The sequence below is a fragment of the Agelaius tricolor genome, unplaced genomic scaffold (genome assembly GCF_023055355.1).
Source record: "Agelaius tricolor isolate 1412-34295 unplaced genomic scaffold, bAgeTri1.0.p SCAF_12, whole genome shotgun sequence".
Taxonomy (NCBI): domain Eukaryota; kingdom Metazoa; phylum Chordata; class Aves; order Passeriformes; family Icteridae; genus Agelaius; species Agelaius tricolor.
The window spans coordinates 20,317,346-20,336,014 of record NW_027269272.1 but is presented as its reverse complement, the minus strand read 5'-3'; the positions used below and the strand labels follow the sequence as shown (position 1 = coordinate 20,336,014).

Sequence of the window (18,669 nt, the reverse complement as noted above, 5' to 3'; positions counted from 1 at the left end):
GATTTTATTTAGCTACGTTTTGTTGCCATACATGGAGCAAATTATCTTTCTTTAAGACTGTTTTTTACAGAAAAATGCTGTAGGAAGAGGAACAATATTTTCCTTCAGAGGAGAAGGTAATTAACTTTAAAGAGACTCATAAAGAAGGTTTTTTTTACATTACATACACACACACACAAATGGCAGTGTTTGTTTCATGGGTCTGTCACTGAGTTTCAAAATCTTGCTGCATCACCAAAAACTATAGATCAAACCACAGAAATCTGATGAAAGTGCTATCTGTCACACAGAGAGGTCCTGAATTATTTATATAAAGAGGGCTCCCCCTCAAAGCAGAACCGTGCAGGTGCCACATCAATTCACCTGTTACATAGCTGGGTAGCTGGAGGGAAAAAACAGAACCCAAACCTTTTTGCTTGTCTGTCAAAAGTGCTGTGCACTTTGACAAAGGAGGCTCATTTTTCAAGGCTGGTTCCGAGTGTTTTGCACAAGCAGCTCTGGTCCTGCCTGGCCATCGGGAGGTGGCACTGCAGCACCAGCTGTGGCACCCTGGCCACCAGAAAAACACAGAAACAGCCCCATAAACACACTCGTGTTTGCCTGATGAGGGGCTTGAAACTGCAAAGGGTGCAAATTTTTCGGTGTTTTACCAAAATACTGCTTTGTGCATGTTTTCAGTGCTCATTTACATTTTCTGGAAGGGTTTTTCTGTGTTTCAGCCACCCCAGGCCCCGCGGGTCGGGCAGAGCCTGGGGACAGTGTCCCACAGCCGAGTGACACAAGAAATGTCAGAAGAATGAGCAGCAAACCACCTTCCTTCCAACCCAAAGCAAAATGTCACCTTAAAGAGAAAATACAGGAGAAGAGGACACAATCACTATTTCCCTTTAACACACTCTGAATTAACACCAGGCTGCCAGCCCTCACATTGTTTGTGACAATGGACCTATGCATGTACCCCACATCCTAAAAAAATTACTTCGTCAATGCTGGCTAATTCCCCCCAGATTCACTATTTCCACAAGCAATCAACTACTCATTTTGGACACTTTAATAGATATTAATATTGCTCTTCATTTTATATGCAGAAATTAAATCACTGAAGAGACACATAAAAATGAGACAAAAGTAAGAAGTTAACGTGTAACTCCTAGCAGTCTTAGATTTGTAGCCTAATTTGCATAGGGACCATTAAAATATCTTAAGATATTTGCAGCTTTATGTCCCAAACCCATTCTAAAAATGTGATGAGATCCTTAAGGCCCTTTTTTTTTTCCTTGCCCTTAGAAACATTTCAGGTCTTCCTCAAAACATTCTGTGGAATTACATGGTAAAGTATGATGCACCCACACTGCTGTTTTAGAGCCAATTATGCTTTTAAAGGAAATCTCTCCCACTTGCCTCTACTTTTGTTTTGCACCCTGGAGCAGGCACAGCACATGTGAAGCGGATTTCTCACTGCTAAAACCAGGATTAAATAAATAAATAAAATACCCCATGACGGGTAAAAAAAAGGATGGGCATGAGAGCTTATGAATGCTGCTCAAATTGCTCATGAGACCATACCAGGATCAATATTCCCTGCTCAAAAGAAAGTCCATTTCAGAAGGCATCTTCCCAGGTTTTATTTCCCTTCCCAGAGGATGGGCCTGTAGTTTGTAACACCACTGCTCAGTTAAATCAGCACAACATCCAGATAGCCCAGGTAATTTTTAAGACTGCTACAGAAAGTCCCTAAAGTCCCAAAATTTATCAGGCATAACACACATCAGCCATAAAAGCCAACTGTCTATAGAGATGCTAGCCTTGAGATTTACTCACTAACAGGTCAGGAGCAGACAGGACACACACCTGTGCTTCAGACAAACTGACCCACTCATTCCATGCCAGGAATCACACAAAAAATCGTTTGGAAGCTCCTTTTTCCAAAGGAAATGAGGTTTCTTACCCCAGAGACAAGCCCAGCTCTGGCTTTGCTCCCAGCCTGGCAGAAGGGTGTCTGTGTTTCTGTGCCTGCCCCAGGGCAGGTCCCACCCCAGCACCTCTGTCCCTTGAGGACCATCCACACACTTCATACCTGGGCAAAATCTACACCTAAAATCCATTAAAAAGGAGACTGGATTCCACTCTCACCAACACCAGGTCTAATCAGTGCCCAACGGTGCAAACCTGGCTGTGCTTCTGACAAATCATTATTCCACTCCACATGTTTGTGCTAGCTTTGTACTCCTTGTCCAGGTTCATGCCAAATGCTGGAGAACAGATGCCACTCGATATGGCTCCCAGCCTAATAGGTTTTTTAGGTTGTTTAGGGTTTTTTCTCAAGACAAATCTGAACTAGCAGAGAAAGTTTATACATCAGATTATTCCTGGGCATCTCTTAATCACCATTTGATAATGTGTACTGGAGTTACACTACAATTAGAGCTATTGTATCATCAAATAACAGCCTAAGAAAGTGATATTTCTGCAGTTGTAGCTGGGCTCCAACACATTCCCAGTAGGCAGGATAACAGGAAAACCTGACAGGTTGCTGTTAATAATAATTCCCCAAAACCATACCAATCATTATTTTCAGACCAGATATGATATGTTAAAGGGAGCAGCTAATGCTCTGGGCAGCTCTGAAGAATGCCTATTGTTCAGACATAAACAGACTGCTACATTTATCCATGGAAAACAGAAGTCTGGCTACAGAAACACTAAAACCACTACAAACAGAAATAGTTCCATTAGAGCTTTTATTTTTTCATTTTCTGCAAGAAATCCAGACAAGTATTTTGCTAGCATATGTGCACAAAGACATTTTATCAATTGTTGCTTAAGAGTATTTCTTGGTTTTAATGGCCATGATGATTAAAATAAAAAGAGCAAAGGGTGCTGTTTCAATCCAGCCACTCAGACCAAATTCCTGGATGTGTGAGGTTTCAGCAGGATTTCTTTCAGATACCAAAGCCACCACAGGTTACAGGACTGGAGATTTAAACCACAAAACACTGTTCCTTGTGGTTGCTGTTCTACTAAAGCTTTCTCCAAATGCTTTTCCCCAAGACATGGTGGGTCCTTCCCCAATGGCTGAGGAAATTCCTAAGTTTACATCCAAAGAAGAGTTCTGCATAGCCCTTCAAAAATGCTTTACAAAGGAAAACTCATAAAATTAATTAGTGGTTCCTTTATATCAAGCATGCAGTCTATGACTCGTGTTGTACATCCTTCTGTGTAAGAATTTATTAGATACCAATTTCAATCAAAATGAACATTTTGTCACACTGTAAAAAGAAATAAAAGGTTGACTTCCAAGTATACCAACTACTTGCTCTAAACAGTCCTGTTTGCTCTTTCACATCTTCACTTGAGTGATGCCAGCCAATACTGTATTGGGCACAGTGCAACTGAACCCTTAGTAAAAATTTCCTACTATCTGATGATCTGCAGTTAGGAATTCTAACATTCTGAATGAAAAGAAAAACATTTTTTCAAGTTAAATGCCCAAGTGTTTTCTGTAATATCTCAAAATAGTGCTCTCATTTTCTGCATTTTTAGCTGTGCCTTTAAACTGCTATAAGCTAAATGCCCTTTTGTTTAAGATTTAATAACATGTCAGATGTGCACTCGCACAAAAATGATCTGTAATTCTATCTTATCAACCTTCTCACTGATTTCTCATATCAGGCTTTGCTAGTTTTCCTTCTAGTAATTTAAACCAAGAGATGCTTCTCATGTTCATTGTTTAACTCTATTGCTTTGCTTTTAACCTCAGGAATATAGCTTAATTTCTGAACACTAAAAAAAAATAACTTTTCCTTTCCTCATCTGAATTGCCTTCCTTAGCTCAGGCGATAAATATTTGTATTCTGTACTTCAGCTTTAGTGACCTAATTTATGGCAACAGTCTCTGCCTTTCCATGCCAATTTGAGAGTATGAAGAATACAAGATGACAAAGCCAGTCTGAAATCTTCTGAAGAAAAAGAATTACAACCCTGAAAAGGAAGAAAAGGAAAAAAATAAAAACCAAACAAAATCCACAGCAAAACACAAAATCACCCAGAACCTTGGCTAAAAGTAAGTTACTGTCTACTTATCTGAAAAATGCAGCCCAGTCCTGAGTACAGTTACAAAATATGCTGCAGATGAAGCCCATTTGTTGATTTTGCCTAGAGCAAAGTAGTATTTAATTACTGAACTCCAAATCTCCTCCCCAAAGTCCCATGCTGTGTGACCCAGGAGCTGGAATTCCGGATGTGACAGCACAGACATGAGCAACAGCATATCCAGTATTGTGTTTCCACAGCTATGGCTGCAGAGCTGCAAACTTCTGTGCTTTCTGGAGTTGAAAATACATCTTCCTGACCAAAGATACAGGGATTTTTCTGGTACTGACACTTCATTCAACACTTTACGTTTCTTAAAACCTTTTTTCTTCTCATTATTACAATGCAACGCCAGAAGAAATTATGTTTGGGGAAGATTCTCCTTATTTCCTGTATCAGAATAATAAAGACATATTGTTTATTAGTACTTTAAAGACTTTTCAACTCTCTGGGTAACAATGAAAGTAGACACAGATGGACTAAAGGATCTCCAGAGGTCCCTTCCAATGCCAATCATTCTGTGATTCCGTGACATCTCTTTAAAGGCACAGCTCTCCTGCATGACAATTACAACCTTGCTGAAATGCAGCTAGTCCTGATACATCCTTCTGCACATGCAAACATGTTCCCTTATAACTTAAAAGCCAAACTCAGCTGCTCAGAACATGCAATAAAACCTCCAGCAGTAAGTCCTGCCTCATTTTTGATTACTTCATGAAAGCCATCCCTCCCTGACTCCCCACAAGATCCCAAGCCCAAACATCTTGTTTAGTGAAAGATTTTTAATCACAGAGCTCAGGCTCCCTGATGGAGACAAACTGGGATTAAGTGAAAACTGTCCAGACATAGTTGCTCAAAGATGAAACCACCACCCTCTTTCAAAACTTGAATAATCATCAGAACACACCAGGAAATACAGCTAAACATTATGAAATGCTCCTGAATCAATTGTCTAATTCAGACCAAAGACATTTTTAGAAAGGAAGAACCTGTGGCTTGATGGGTTGACCTTCAGGGTTAGACTGTCCTACCCACACACAAGATGATTATGGCAGCAAAACTGCAAATGTGGCATTTGTAAAACTGATTAGAAAGTGATTGGTCCTGACTGATGACCAGAATTAGCAGAATCACCTGAGGGAGCACTAGTGTAGGTTTGGCCAGTATGGATTACTTCAAGATGACCTGCAAGGTCCAAATTTCAGGCTCTGTGAGCTAAATATATCTCTGTAATGGAGAGGGAAGCACCACACAAATGCTTGGCATTCCTCCAGGGAGAGACATCTGTCCATCTGTCCCTCAAAAAGGGAAAATCACCTTATTAGAGGGGCATCTCAGACAGTGGTAACATCAAACAAGCTCTGCAGCTTCCATTCTTAGGCCATTAGAAGGATGTCCCTTTAAACAGTTACAGTCCTTCAGGAATACCTAATTCCAATAAAGACAGACTTCTGCAATCAAACTTTTAGACCCTGTCTCAAGAAGGCTTTGTGAAATTGTTCAATGGCTTTACTAAGTGCTAAAATAGCTGCCTGCTAATGCTGCCTGGATCTAGACACAGAACAGCTGCTGGAATCCAGTCCAAGAAAGGTGAAAACTGGAAAAAGCCTTTTATGCAACGTTGTTTAAAATCCTCTATATGCCTTTTTGGCATGCACCTGGTTTTAAGCATGCAACTATACGGCTGCTGATCTCCTGTGCTGCATTAAAGCCTTTGCAAGAAATTAATTATGGATGAATGTGGGAGCACACCCATTAAACCTCGCTTGGATCAAACTGTGTAAAAAATTCTGAGAAAATAACAGATTCAGAAGAGCCCTTGAGTCAGTCAAAATGAGCCCCATCAAGGGCTTCTGCTGAGACTAAGGAGGGGAAGGGCAAGGCCCAAAAGTGATTTTCTATTTGTGAACACCACCACTGAAAATAAACACAATTCCTGTGGTTCAATCTTTTTGATCAAGAACCTGTAGAAATTAACAGCTAAACGGGGTTAAAAATCTCCATACCGTGCTAAGTTTCTGCTCTCACTTGATTTATTCTCATTTTCACTGCTAGAAAACCCACTAAATAACATGGCCTGTAAGTCTGATCAGGAACATTCCATTTTTTCCAATATGTTCTTCCTGATGTTCCCACAATAGATCATTCAGGGCTCTAAGGGACTGTGTCAATTGAATTGAATGATGTGGTCGCCTGCTGGTACATAAATGCAAAAGCAAAGCTGAGGGGGTTTATTTTCAAAACAGGAGACATTGATCCTGTGACAATGTTCCATTACCCTGACTTTATTTCTATTAGAGACAGTGATTACATCTACATCAATTGCTTGAGCTGATGGATACTGGTGCACTAACAGTGACACGGTTTTTCACTGGGCTGCTGCTGGATGCTGCTGGCTTACAAAACAAGACTCATTCTCCAACTAATGCCACTTATTTCTCCATGGAAAACTGCTGCAGTTTGGGCAGACTTTTGTAATTAGTCAGTTCTCAGCTGTCTGTGGTTTTTGGGGGAGTTTTGTGTGTTCTGTAAATCTTACTGTGGAATGGTGATTAGTGATTGTATAGCCTGGCATGGATTCTATTTGTTATGATTAAAATATTTACATTGCTACCTGCTGGTAATAAAACAGCAGATGTAGCTCCCAGAAGCAGCTGTGGGAAGGTATTTCTGCACTCCTACAACAGCCCTATCTTGACTGGGGTTTTTCCATATGGCTGTATGGGCTCCTCTTCCCTTTTCATGCACTGTCACCCTTTTGCAGCTTCTGCCCACTGCCCTTGCTATCTTTCCCAAGCTGGTGATCCATCTTCCAGCTTTCATCTCTTCATCTGACATCCGATCTCAAGCCTGTGGCCACACATTTGCCCTGGTTTTCACCTCCTCACCATGCACTGCCTACACATACTCTGCACTCCTGAGCCCATCTCCCCAGAGCATTCATCTGTGCCTCCTTCAGTCCCTCCTTTTTCTATGTCCTTTCATTACTATTCCATTACGACACAAGTTGCTAACGTTTTGCACAAATAAATTCTGCTGGTTGAAAAAAAAAAAAAAATCACTTCATAATCAACAACAGTGTTTTCTAGTCCAAGTAAACCCTGTTCATTTTATTTGTCCTTGTTTGTTTAGCCTGGTGCCCTGAGTCATGTCCTGAACAGCCTGCAGGAGAAAGGCCATTGTCTGACGCACTTCAGTGTATTTACCAGCATGGGTTCCCTCACTCCTGATAAGGAAGTTTTTTAATGTTGCCATAACAACAAGAATTCGAGGTGATTCAGAGTGACACCTGCACAGAGTAACCAAGCACTGCTCTGAGCTCTCAGTACCTGAACAGGGGCAGAAACTGGGACCAGAGCAGGTCTGCAGAGCCAGCCAGCACCTCCTATGTGCCCCAGGTTGCTGCCTACAGCTCAGCACAGCCCAGGGTTAGCTGGGCACCTCCCTGCTCCAGTCAGTGTCAGGCTGCACATCTAGATTTTTTGCACAGTCAGCGGCAAAATAAAAAGAGTCCAAAATGTGTGACTGGGGACTTGCAAGGCTGAGCCTGCAGGGATCCAAGCAGCCCTTGCCCAGCAGTTCTGAGAGCAGTGAATTCTGCTCCACTTTGGAGTCCACAATTGAAAACACTCATTGGTGGCCACTTCTGCCTGATGGTGCTGGAATAGGCTTTTTATTCAAAACATTGTATTTTTGGGTTTTATTAAGGTTGATATCATTACTTGGGTAACTACATTAAATTTCTGCAGGTCTTTGGGGACTGGTTCCTCTTCCCTGGTGAACAACCAAATTAAAACTGAAAGCCAAACATGCATCAGTCTGGGCACAGACTGATGAATACGACCTTTCCCAAAAAAGGATCCACTCCCTCACTGACCCTGCCCCTCAGGTCTGAGCCTGAACACCCTCATCTCAGCTTTTTAAGCACCTCCAAAGTTGTTTGCAAGTACAAGTATTATTTTCAGTGTAAAAAGTTGACAGAACTACTCCATAAATAATACTGACCATGTAAATGGAGCAGGAAAAGCGTTTCCTGGAGTGGAAGGATGCTCTGTGTGTGTGTGTGTGTGTGAGCATCTTTCCTGACCCCTACATTATTTTAGAAAACATCAGGGATTATCAGGCACAGGACAGCTTCAGCAGTGTTGAGGATATAAACATATGAAAAAGAGAGAGGCAGTAACAAGGTGCTCAGTGCACAGAACAGGTCTTGAAGAGGCTTTGATCAATTCTAAACGCAAATAAACCCAGCTTATTTCCCCATAGTTAAGCCTAGGCTTTTATGCCTTTCCCATGAGAAAAGAAGTTTTGGAATGATGTACTCTGGCAGAATCTAATTTAGGAATAAATAATTTTTCTGAAATTCCTTTGTGATGCATAAAAGCTGCCAATTCTTTTCCTGAGGCAGATGTCTTGCTGAACAGTAACTGCTCTGAGTCCCGGGTTTCTGAAAAATTAAGGATGAAACACAAAACCCCTGTGAGGGAATACCATAATGGGGTGAAAAACGAAAAAAAATCCAATCTAACAACCCCACAGGACATAGAGAAGATCCTTTAGTTACAATTTATTGAAATTTCAAGTCAAGAAAATAGGAACTGCTAACAAGGAAAGATAATTTCCAGCTTTAGTGGTCATTTATCACAGAATCAGCTCAAGAGCAACTACATCAGAACCTGCTACTTACTGAAGAGGAGGCCAGATTTCTTAATCCATTTTTAAATTTGGGATGAAGAAAAAGAATAGGGTGCCCTTTGGACAGGGAAACCAATTAATTAGCTTTACTAACAATGCTGGGGTTTGTTGTAGATTTTTTTAAGAAAAAAACCTTGAATACCTCTGACTTCTTAGGACAAGGTCAGTATTATTCATGAGTTGTGGATTAATGGCAAACAGGTAGATTGGTACTTGTGAACCTTAATAGCAGAAACACACTGCACTTCAAACAAGCTTTTCTCCATTTAGCCAGATATTAAACATGCTAAAAATCTAATGTAGTTGGCCAGCAGAATTTGGTATCAAAAATACAGGCTAACATTCATCATATTTAGTATTCAAAATTTTCCACAGCCATAAAACAGATCCTAAAGGCTGGAATAAATTAAGTGTAAAATGACGGGTTCTTCTAGCCCCATACATTCACCTCAAGAGATTTAAAGACGTGTAACTCACAACTGACTGCAGCATTATGCATGAATGGAGTTCTAAAGAAAGCTTAAGAAAGTTTACCCTCAGAACAAAAACTCAACTCTTTGCTTTGCCCAAGCAGTTTCACATTCGCCTCTGTTCACTAAAGCAGCCTGAAATGAGCCTGTGGGAATCTGCAGGTAAATAACCATTATGAGTGCAGGATCTTGAAAAAAGTGGAAACCCCCACACTTTTTGCCAAACCAAAAGTCCCAGATAACGTGTTTGTGCAACTGGTCCCATGAATGCAAAACCAGAATCCGTGTGAACCTCCAAGAGCCATGGCTACTCCCACCCGCCTGCACTATCCCTGCCCTACTGGGTGCTGATCTGCAAAAAAAGCCTCCTTTCCTCATACCACTACACCATCTTATTCTTAAATAAAACCAAAAGCAACAGCAGTATGTAAAAAGTGCAAACCACAGCTCTGGGTCTTTGAGAAGCCATCTTAGAACTACAGCACATTTTTGTTCAGGAATAATCAAACTGCGGCTTCTGAGGACAAATGACAGAAATCAGTTACCAGTGTAAACAACATCAGGTGCAAAAGGGCAGTACAAAACCATCTTCATCTAGGTTTTTTTTTCAATAGTTAAAGACCAATTAGCAGGGAAAAAAAACCATTAAATCAGATGTTCATCATTTTAAAAAAAGATGTACTAATTAAAACAAATTTAACACTTACAAATTTATTTCAGAAAAAGGGCCTGTGAAGTGGATCAGAAACCAACTGTATTCACTTTGGCACCTCAAGATTTAATTTCAGGTGAACTTTGAAGTTAGGCAGCTAAATTTTCCTGAAGGACCTAGATCACTTAGATGCCATATCAGAATTATTTCTAAAGAAGAAAAGGATGTGAAGTTCTTGCCTTTTGTGGCTACTTCCTACCAAGACCCATCTCTCAAAAGCCATGAAAGAAATTAAGAAACAAACACTGTCTGACAAACATTAATTTTGGTATTCAAAGAGACAGAGCTCTTCTTATTTGTTAAACTTAAATCAAATATTAGGGAGGGAATACCCATGATCTCAGCCCTGCTACAGACACTGGGCATGGCCACTGAGAACCCGAGTGACTGCAGCTGCCGACAGCCCTGATTCACTGTCCCAGGCAGTGACACAGCATCATCACTCTACTCATCCTATTTTCCATCTGCAACCGAAAATATCAGGAATGTGAGACCAATGTAGAAATTCCCATTTCTTTTTTCACTGCTCTGTAGGTCAATCTGCAATAGTGGTATGATTTATCATGAAGTAATAGAGGAATAAAGCAACAGCAACATCTCAGAGCTGCCAAGGATGGGAGGGATGGAGGAGTGTGTTCCTGAGACAGCCTGGAAAAGTGGCCAGAGGTGGGGTAGGGGCCACAGGGTCAGTCACTAGGGCAGAGTGCTGCTTTACTTTTACAAAATGAAAGACTGGGCATTATTCCTTGTAGGATTGATGGGGGGTAGCATCAGGTCAGGACAGACGGAGATGAGAGATCTCTGGAGCCAGCTCCTGGAACTTGAGGGTTATTGCAAAGGGCCTGGGTGCAGGGCCCTGCTGGGAGCTGCCAGGCACAGCTCAGAGCAGGCCCAAGAGAAGAGAGGGGGAGAGAGGATGAGAGAGTAAGAGAGTAAAAGGCAAGAGCTAAGAGACAAGAGGTAAGAGCAAGAGTAAGAGCTAAGAGCACAGAAAAGTGAGTGAGCGAAGCTCCCGTTCCAATACAATAAATCATCTTCTGTGTTGAATTTTCTGATTCTCACTAACCAATCTAGTACAACATCCAAATCCTATAGCATTTCCATACAACCTATAGGAATCATTACATTACCATACTGTGCTACATTTTAAACCCTAAAAACGCCTCTTTGGACCCCTTCTGCCAAGCTGGCAGGGTCTGCTCGGACCCTTGGAGCTGCCTGCTTGCAGAGGGTTTTGTTTCATCAGAAGGGGATCACCTTCAGTGGCCACACTGTTGTTTTCTCATTGTTCAGTAATGAAGGGATCTCAAAGCTTGCCTTCATTTCAATCTCGCTTATAGTTTCTATATTCTCAAAATCTTTTGCCAGACAATCATATTTATAAGGCTTTCTGTTTCATCTTCCCCAACATTCTGTCCTCATGGTCCCTTCAGGGCCCAGGAGGCAGTGAGGTGACAACCCAGGGACGAGAGGGGCAGTGCAGTGACCCTCGGTGCAGTCCCACGGTGGGACTGGAGACCCTGGTGGGCACACAGGCAGCTCTGACAAACACACCTCAGCCCCAGGGACTCTGCAACAAGGGACAGATTGTTTTCTAAGCCTGCAAGTATCTCTTCCCTTAATTTATACAATTTTCAGTTTCTGCTACAGGAACCACCCTCAATGCACACATTTCATCTCTGCATCCCTACGTCCTACTCTGTACCATACCCCAAATCTGACTGTGGAGGTTTTCATGAGCAAAACCTGTACTGTCTAGGTATTAGTGGTGTATATTTTGGCAGAGACATCTCCATCTATATTAGCTATACCAAAAGTTCAATAAGAAGTTGTATTGATTTTTCCCTTCAAGCATATATATATTTGATGAAAAACCTCACTCATGCCTCCAAAAATTGCCTAGACATTAAGCTGATCCCCCTTCTGCCTTCAGCATTTGCTTTTTTTTTTTTCTCCTCAAAATGAAGCTGTATCAAGGGTCTTTTGACAGAATATTAAGAATAGCATGTATGCTGAAGTGGTATGTCTATAATACATGGAAGAGGCACACGACACTGTCAGTGCCATCAGCCTCCTTGACCAGATTCTCCATTCCCTGCAATATACCTTTTTTTTTTTTTACTGGGAACTGTTCCAATATCTGAATCATCAAGACAAGCCTTTTCTTTCACAGAAAGCTCTGAAAAATAAAAACAAGCTTCTTTCCTTGCCTGTAGAAATTGGAATATTTTGCCTAACTCAAATTATCCCACACTAAGGACAACTTTGAATAAATGCCAAGTTCTGATACTTCATCAGCACTTAAGTCTAAAGGCATATTTATACTACTGCAAAGGAAAAATTCCCAGAGATTGGATGATTGTGCCTGCCATAACACAGCCCCAGACAGCTCCTACACATTGCAAAGTCACCTGCATCTCTACAAGTAATTGCATTGTTGATCTTAGAAGATTAAAGCAGCATACCAAATGTTCCTCTTGCTAATTTGGCACTCTACAGAAGGTCTAACTGGTAAAAGGAGCCTGAACACACCTGTACAAGAATATATAATGACATTCAAAAATATATTTAAAAATAGTTTAAAAGAACGCTATTTTGCGTTTCTGTATAGCACATGGGATATAAAAAAGCTATACTAAAGCAACCTGTGGTATATAAAGTTTTTGTTTTGTGAAGGAATCATCCTCCCAAGCTGTATGCAAAAACTTGCCTGAGTGCCTAACCCATACATAAAAACTTTAAAATTTAAAGCTGTTGGCTTTGTACAGTAGAAGCAGGAGAGTCTACTGAATAAACTCTTATCAAATGGGCTGAGAGTCACAAGGGATCCAATTAAGATAAAAAGTTCAAACCCAGGACATTTCCTCTTCTTTCTGACTGTTCAGGCCAACATCAGACATCTGTTCTCACTAATTTTTTAATTAATCCCCTTTGAAGCAAACTATTCAAAACCTGACAATACCTCATCTGTCTGATAAGGACCCCCCTCCAGCAGAAGGTGCTATTTTGAATTAAAATGCTCCTCCACTGATGCAATTGGAAACACAGCCACAGCTTTGTGTAGAAAAACCAGTTTTGCTGAGTCAAGCTAAAACATTAGCAGAGATGGAAATACACCCTGCCTTGTAACTGCAGGCCACTATTACCCAGGCAGCTGCACTGAAATGGGCTGCAGCTTGTCCCACAAGTGACCTCTGCTCTGCTTTCTGCAGAATGAACCAAGCACAGGAACTGCTTCTGCTAGTTCAGTGTCAAACAAATTACATAGGATGGCTCTTGACAAAAAGAAACTCATCATCTTTGGTTACCTCTACCTCGCCTCAAACAGATTCTATGCACATAAAATTCTGCTCACCCACTTTCAGTAATGGGAGCATTATTTGAAAATAAAGAGATGATAGAGATGAAGAAGTCCATGACTTTTCCAGATGACATTATACTTTAATAAGTACTGCACAAATTGCTCACAACATTTTGAAAAATTTTCAGTATTTCTCAGACTCCAAAGAGCTCCCATCATCTTTCTTTTCTTACAATATTTATAAAGCGATGATGTTTTTACTTTGCAGAATTGCCATTTAACATTCTTGAGTGATGCTACTCAAACCTTCCCAAAGCCATTTCTCTCCTGTAAATCTAAAAGCCCATTTTCTGCCACTCCAAGACTTAGAAATTCTAAAGTAAGCCTACATGCATGAGTGGTGCATGCTCCTGGCATTATGGATTTACAGGACTGGAAATTACACAGTGTGAGTAGTGCCATGCCCAATTATTTTAGATAAACCAACCTAGTGCCATGGCAGAAGGAAAAATGGCTTTAGTCTTTATTCACTCACAACTTCCAACACCTTTTGCTGCTTTAATTTATCAGTCCAGAGACTTCTCAAGCAAGGACACCCCTCTCTCTCCTCAATATCTCCAATGCCTTATTTGTTTCTTAGCTTGACCAGAAAACCCCATTGAGAAATTCTTGTGGACCCCACCTTGTTTTTAGAAGGTACACATGGATACAGATCAATCCAGAAGAATATTTAAACATATTCCAGCCCAGCTGCCTTCAACTGCTTAAGTGATGTGTTGGAGCAGAGCCAGTACCACACTACCCTGCAAGACCACAAAGAACATCAGCAATATCCTTCTCTACCTTGTGGGGGGCTACTTGCAAGGTAGGGTTTGCTAAAATAAATTCCCTCTGTCTCTGAGTGCCCTCTAATGACCTAGGACAGCACACATAGAGAGTTTGCCAAAAATTTTAAGGGATTGCAAATTTAAAAAAAAAAAAAAAAAAAGGAAGGGGGTGCAGGGGAAAGAAAAGACATCTGCTACACCCACAAGACATTTGTTAAATTATGGTATATATTAAAAATTCTACAGATACAAATGTGGTCTCAGTTATCTCCTGCTGAAAGAACAAATGCTCAATTGTGCTCTTGCACAATACTTGAGCATGGCTGCTGATGGCCTGGTGCACAAGGAATTTTCCCTTTCTAAGAATAAGTATAGGTAATCTCATCTCCCTTGTAACTCCAGCGGAGTTATGTTATCTCCAGTGGAGAAGAGATAAGAAAACATATCTAAGGAAAAGTTTCCAAAACCAAAAGAAATGATACAGGGATTGCAGTTCCATACATTTAAAGAAAATAACTGCAAAATCATGACTGTACATCACATTTAAGAAGACACTAATAACAACACACAGTCTGCATATTTGCCCTCTGAACCACACACTTGTATTTTCCTTTAGGAAGACAGGACTTTAGCACTTAAAAAAAAACATACTATAATCAAAATACAGTAATTTTACACCCTTTTTTAGAACTGATACACACCGAGGCAATAGTGACTCCACACTTCAAGGAGACAAATACAGTTTTTACAATGTGTTTTGACAAAGGGTCTATTTATTATTATTTCCATAGTGTGAATTGATGTGTTATATCGTAACTCTCAACAAAATGAATATGGATTTACACATGAGACACTAACAGCTCCAAAAGGAGCTGTTAAAGACCATTGAATAAAAGAACACTTAATGTAAGGATTCAGTGAACTGCAGAAACTGATACCTAACAAATACTGTAAATGCAGGTAATACTAAATTGTACCAAACTACAGCCCACTTTTATGACAAATAAATAGATAAATCATTGAGTGTCCTTACCAGAACTACTCTCTGAAACCCCACAAAATTGTGATGTGGCAGCAGTACAGCCCTTGGTATTACACCACCTGTAACACAAACCATATTATGATAGTTTCTATCAATATTTATTTTAAAGGATGAAAAAAGGATAAAAGCTATTTTTCTACCAGTCTTTTTACTGAAAGAATTAAAACAACATTCAGTTTCCTACTGATAACAATATATGCTTAGTTAAGAAAATAAACAAACAAAAATTAGAGACCTTAATTATTTACATGGAATTTATTTTAAAAAACAAATTACAGTCACAGTTTCAACTCTATCCTCTTCTCACTCTTTTAGTTGAAAGCAAATCCCCACCACAGAACAGCACATTAGCTTCAAAGGAATTCCTGTTCTTTTTGTCTGTCCACATTGACAAAGTGAACTTTATGAGACTCCAGAAAAAGTTTACAAAGGGGTAAGTATTGATGCAATAGATATTTCAGTGCTAACCAATACAAATAAAATTATTCAATAGGAAGATAAAAACCAGGAAACACAAGGCTATGATCAAACCATCCAGTGTTTTCAAAAGTGACCATTCAGGAGCTGAATTTCACACCAACAAATTATAAAGAGCCAGTTTTATGAACAATCCTTAAAATACCCTCATTAAGTTCATTTCTACAGGTGACTTCAAAATTAAAACATTACACACCTGTGATCAGAATAATTCCTGATCCTGTATTTGTGTAACATGCTGATTCCTACCACCAATATTCATTACAGATTAAATCATTAGAAAGTGATCTTATGTAAACTAAAGGATTAAGGAGAAGATTGAAGGCAGAAGCACAGGAGCACTGTCTGGGCACCACAAGAAAAGAATCCACATGTCAAAAAAATGCTGTTTGAAGCAGGATGCACTCAATAGTGAAACAGCTAACTCTGCCCTCTGGAAGGGGATCAGGAAAGGAAGAAACAAGTTTCTAAGCACTGAACTCCAGCTACAAAGGCTCACAAAATTCATTACAAGTAACACTAAAACTTCCACAGCACCTCCTTAATACTAGGATTAAAACCAAGGAAGGCAATATATGCCTTAAACAGGACTTAGCATTTCAGACTTTCCATCATCCTAAAAGCAGTGACCTCTAAGAAACCCTCTGCTATTTTGTCTGTTGCTAAGCTCAATAAGACTTGAATTTTTTTTCCTCTTTTGACTGGGGAGCCACAGGGTATTTTGGTCAGCAATCATTTTCCATGTGTCAGTTCCCAAGAGAATCAAGTAAACTTCTCCTCTTTCCCTCCAGAAAAGCCTCCAACAGCCAAATGCACAATAATCTCCAAAAGCATGATACCACCACCCTGGACTGGAAAAGTGTCCTGGTCCTCCTTTAACACTGACAGTAGTTCACAAGAACTAAGTGAAAAGGTCCTGGCCCTCCATTAATGTAATTTTAATTCCCTGCTAGGCCATTATGTACTGCTTTGATCATTTCTACAAACCTAACTGTATATGCCAACTGCATTGCTAAAATTTGATTTGGAAAAAACAATCAGAAGCAAAGTTTAAAAGCTTATAAAATTTTAACTCCAAGTGCAAAAGGTCATGAAAAGGGGATGTTGATCCTGCTGGTTGAACAAACAAGACAGAGCAGTAAGTTTCAATTTTTATGCTTTGAACCTTGTACACTTTATGTTTACATTAAGGTTTTCTCATTCATTTGGAACAAGCTCTGCTGAAGGAAATAACTGGAATTACCCCCAAAATGATGCCAAACAACAGAAAGAACCCGGAGGCCCTACAGGAGAGCAGAGGAACCACCACACCCTCAACAGGAGCTGCTTTAAGAGGAATTCCTTTCCTCTCCACAGTTCCCCACAGAGCACACACAAGAAAACACAAAACACACTGAACACAGAATTTCACCATTGCACGAACCTCCCTACAGCAGCAGAAACCTGCTCAGCTCCTTCAGCCATGGCATGGAGAGGGCTGAGGGAACAGCAACAATTAAATGCATGGCCTAACTTAACAGGGCTTTTAGCAATGACTAAGCAATAAAAGAAATTTTTCAGATGGATCCTGATAGTCAGCTACTTCTGCAGGCACTTGCAGCTCATAACATGACCATCAGAGAATCCGCTAAATTTTATTTTTTATGTGCTTCAAATTAATAAGAATAAAAATTTTAGCATGTGCTGCACAGACACATTACTTAAAGACTCTATATATAATGTTAGTGATGTGAATAGAATTTGTGGCAAAAAACCCTTCACATACAGTGAAGGATGTAGGATAAAAAACTTCACATTTAACTATATTTCTACCAAGTGATATGATGAAATGAAGCCCATCTCAGGGTGCTCACCTGTAATCACAGGGCATAGTTTCCATTACTACACCTACTCTTCAGCTGTGAATGGCTTCAAAGTTACTTAGTATTTTATTTTTCTTTCTTACAAGATGCATATCTATGTGTATTTCAGAAACCTGAAGAGAATCAAACTGTAAACTTACAGTCTCATTAATGAAAAACAAAGTTGAACAAGAGAGGAAGGAGTAAAGAAATTTTCCAGCCTTGGGGAGAAGACTAGAACAGAAAACACTGCAAAAATGTGCAGGGCTTGAGAACCCAACATTTTACGTGATGCTAGCAGGGAAACTTAACAACTGTGTCTGTTACTAAAATGCTCACACTCCATAAGAATTTGTGCATCGTGAGCATGAAATCTTCCCCTCTGCAGCTTAAAATATCTGTGCATTTAAAAACCATCTGCAAAAATAGACATAACTTCCCCACTGCAAAATTAATTAGAGAGCAGGAATTTCATCTCACTACCACCAATATATGTGATGATGCCACATGTAAACACATTGCACTTGCCTTGGCACTGGAGAGCAACAGAGATGGTAAATTTAATAAGATTCTGTGAAAATGTCACTTTCTTAAAGAAGCTGATTAATACCAGTGCAGGTGGAGGATGGGCACCCAAGAAAGCCATGCTGGATTAACCTGCCACTAGAGCATGCTCCCTGATCAGCCCAGAGCCCATTTACCCATTCCATTGGTGGGGTTTTTTCCAAAACATTTTTTTATTTTTCTTCTCTTGTATTTATTTTAAACAAAATCCATACTGCTGTTAGATTAGGACTTAATTTTTAAATGAAAAACAAAAAAGTAAAAATAATCAAAAGGTTTTTTCAACAAACAAACAATAACTTTTACTTTTTTTAATGACTTACTTTTTTTTTAATGACTGACTAGGGTTTTGCTTGTTTTGATTTCAAACCATATGTAGTTAGGGAAAACAAGACAAAAAAGTAAACTATGTGGTCATTAAAATACTGATGTGCATTTTATAAACTGAATGTGGCCCATCAGGGAGAGAGGAATTGCTCACTTTTAGGAAGTATTGTTTACTGCTGCCTTCCCACTAGACCACCTGTTAATAATATTTGATGTTGTTTTCTTTCTGTGCAATGAGTATGCCTATAAATGAGATATTTCATCTGCTTGCTACAACTTATTCCCTCTAATGCCTCTATTTCAAAGACCATCCAACCAACA

At 39.9% G+C, this 18,669-nt stretch overlaps 1 protein-coding gene across 2 annotated transcripts in view; it reads right to left on the bottom strand.

The window, feature by feature from the left end:
* The window catches only part of TBL1XR1 (TBL1X/Y related 1), a 109,682-nt gene that overhangs the window by 23,790 nt on the left and 67,223 nt on the right, over positions 1-18,669 (bottom strand). The window contains exon 3 of one of the 2 annotated variants that reach the window (XM_071438043.1): positions 15,131-15,198. The exons of the other annotated variant lie outside the window; for it this stretch is intronic. The gene's annotated coding sequence lies outside the window, so the exon portion shown is untranslated. The remainder of the gene's footprint in view (positions 1-15,130; positions 15,199-18,669) is intronic. 2 annotated transcript variants of the gene reach the window in all.